Source organism: Phacochoerus africanus, chromosome X (genome assembly GCF_016906955.1).
Source record: "Phacochoerus africanus isolate WHEZ1 chromosome X, ROS_Pafr_v1, whole genome shotgun sequence".
Classification (NCBI taxonomy): domain Eukaryota; kingdom Metazoa; phylum Chordata; class Mammalia; order Artiodactyla; family Suidae; genus Phacochoerus; species Phacochoerus africanus.
The window spans coordinates 100356119-100359666 of NC_062560.1; the positions used below are offsets into that span (position 1 = coordinate 100356119).

Here is a 3548-nt window from a genome sequence, read left to right on the forward strand (position 1 = left end):
CTTGAAAGCAAGTAGGGAAACTCTCCTTTAGGACAGGAGGGAAGCAGAAGAGGTCCTAGAAATGTGAGAACACTCATACCAAATGACCTTAAAATGCCCCACAGAGTAAAGTAGAGTCAGTCCTCTATCTGGGGCTTCCACACCTCCAGGTATGCAGAGCTGATGATGGGACTTGAGCATCTGGGGGTGTTGGTATCCCCAAGAGGTCCCCAAACCAGTCCCCTGCAAATACCAAGGGATGACTATATACAGCTACTTGCTGAGAATAGGAGGAGCAAAGGGTAAAGGGCGGCTTGAGAAGAGTGGCAGAGTTTGGAATATCTTGCATGCCATGTTTAATAATTAAATAAACATATTGCTAGACAACAGTGAGAATGCAGATAAATTAAAAGAAGATGAATCTACAGTGGTGAATTCAATCAGCAGAGAGAAATGATTCTTCAATAGTGTTACCATCTAGGGAGTAGAAATACAGAAAATTGATGATGGGATTAACACAGGGTTGGAGGTTTGGAGTGAGAGAAGAAAAACCTACTCTGTCTTGTATCTTCTTCAAGTGCAGAAATAGCACCATCATTCCCTAGATGCTTAAACAGAACATTCAGAAATCACCCTTGATTTTGCTCTTTCCATCACCCCACCACCTACAGAAAACATACCAGGGAATGCTAACAGCTCCATCATCAAAAGAAATATTAAAGGTGACCTTATATCCCTTCCCCTACTAATGTCACCCTAGTCCTAACCACTGTCATTTTAAACCTTTCCCTGAGGGTAATTCCTCTTTTGCCCTTCTGAAATGATCCATTAAACATCCTAAGTCATTTTTTTTAACATATAAATTTGATCACATAACACTCCTTGGCTCAAAACTATCCCGAAGTTAAACTCATACTTGGAATAAAACGCAAACTCCTTACTATGGTCTACAAGGCACCATGTTGACCTGCTAAGGACCTTAGTTGCTTCAAATGACTTGAAAACCTAACATGTGTACAAAAATCACCCATCTGGCCAATAGGTAGTTATTTTAATATACCTGAATAATTATCTTTATATTTTTTATTTCCTCTGGAATATTTGACATTATTGAAACACAGCTTGGTATCCATTATTGAATTTGCCAAGAAAGGCTCCCTTATCCCTTTGCCTGACTCAAATTAACTCTTATTTTTCTACTACCAAAAACCCAGCTGCTACTTTCTAATTCCTATTAGAGCTATAATACCCTTTTAAATTTATAAATTTACCTCTGATAGCTTGACTTCTAGTGGTTCTCCCTCCCTAAGCAAATATGTTACATGTTACAGGTATTTTTATAGTTTAATTTGTATCAGAGTATCTGGCCAATGTTCCTAAACATCTAGAGTTACCATGGGATGTCGAACCAGGCTTGAACATTGCTATGCTTAAGTTTAGCTGCATATACAGGCCAGGCTCAAAATGTTTTGGAAGCGAAAATGAGTTGATGATAGGGTGGTGTAGACACACACATGTTTCACTTCAACCCTGAGCCCATCTACTGCCTCTACTGATATTAGCTAAATGAGTGAAGAAAGCTGAACTATCTTCACACTGGCTTCTCACCCTAAGCAACAAAATCATGCCATAGTAAAGACTACACTCAGCACCAAAGAGTTGTGTGGACGGAACACTGGATTAGAATCCCCATACCATCTCCAAGGATTTTGGTAAAGAATAATACATCTCAATAGACATTTATCTTGGTGGCCCTGCCCATACCCAGATCTTCTTTGGTCTGACCATACCGCCAATTTTAGCCTTTCAAATCCCCATACAATTTTGACACACTTTCAGCCATATGTCAAAGGCAGGGTGATGGTCATCCTGTATATAGTGGTAAGGTATTAACAGACTGTTAGGGCCAGTGTCCATTCTCCATTGGCCAGTTGAATGTTCTGAACTGTCAGTGCTGACAGGGTGTTAAGTGTTACATATTTTTAATATCACCCCTGCCTACATGCCACATAGTAGACAAGATGTAAAAGATGGATATGCAGGATAGAAGTATACCATAAATAATCAGATAAAATATCAGATGCAAACAGAATACATCTGATATCTTTCATCAAAATGAAGATTTTAAAAGATTGTTTTATGATGCGCAAATGGCTAACAATAGTGATGGTGGTAGAAAGAATTCACATTTACTGAGCAACTTACTGTGCTAAATGCTTTGTAGAACTCATTTAATTTAAGCCTCACTGACAACACTGTGATGCAGTGTAGAGATGAGAAAACTGAGGCTAAGTCACAATACATGACTGGTCCAAGGAGTCCACAGTACTGGAACCAAGATTCAAATCAGTCTTCCTGACTACAAAAACCTGTGCACTTAACAGCTATTCCATCATCTTCTATTATATGCTACTTCCCTATGAAACATTACATTCTTTTAAAATAGTAAAATAAATTCTAAATCAGTCACAAATATTATTATAAGTAATAAATGATAAAAAAGTAAGTCATATGTCATGATTTATGGTTGTGTAGCATAAGTTCAATGAGTGGGGTTTATTTCATTAATATGATTTAGTGTTATATCCCAAATGACTTAAAGAGATTTGTTCGACTCCATGTATGAGGGAAAATGTCATGCAAAGCAATTAGAAATGCAATGCAAACTTTATCTAGTGAAAAATTATGGACCAGAGAAAAAATTGTTATTGAGATCATGTCAAAAAACAATTATAAGGAGACCTGAAATATTTGCACCCAGCATCAATAATTTGGCAACATGTTTACTAAGAGATATTCGCCAGTTTAAAGGTTAGCTTCACAACTTGCAGGTTACACAAAAACAAAAGCAAAACAACAGAGACAACAAAATGTTCTATCAAGAAAGATTAGATTTAGGAAAATTAAATAATTTTCCTAACAATATGTCTCATTTACTGAACAACTATCATGTGCCAGGCAGTGTGCTAAATGATTCATTTTCTCTAATTCTCGCATTAATCTCATGAAGTTTGATGTATTATCCCCAGTTTAGAAGAGAGAGAGTCATCGCTTCTCGGCCTTTTGGCTAAGATCAAGTGTAGAAGAGATAGAGTCAAAGATGAATAATATAAGCATGTTAAGTATCTATTTTTTAATAGAATCTGAATTTTCAAAGATTATCAAAATCGAATGGGAATATGAGGTCATTCAAATCCAACCTTTCATCAAGTGCAAATGGTAATGTTCCTTACTGCCCTAAGCCTTTAATTCAGGAGATCTACCCCTATGCCATCACACAAAAATTGGCTGCCAATACTTTCTTGTTGCTTACTGCTTTTATGGACTAATGATCCACCTTGTACTCGGCTTCCTGCCCTGTTCTTGGTTATCCCAACATGATTACCTTACAACTCATTGACCTCCATTTGCCCTTCATACAAGATGCCTTTGTCTCCATACTGGACTATGTTTTTAAACTCTCTCTGGGAACTGTACAGTGTTCGATCCTGCCCAATCTCCAGGATTTTGTTTGTCACTGCAGCAGCTCCGGTTGCTGCTGTGGCACAGGTTCCATCTCTGGCCCAGGA

The 3548-nt window shown here is 37.7% G+C and overlaps 1 pseudogene; it reads left to right on the forward strand.

Annotated features, from left to right (window-relative positions):
- Positions 1-3026: 3026 nt before the first annotated feature.
- LOC125119026 (uncharacterized) lies at positions 3027-3177 on the forward strand (annotated as a pseudogene).
- The last annotated feature ends 371 nt before the right edge of the window (positions 3178-3548 follow it).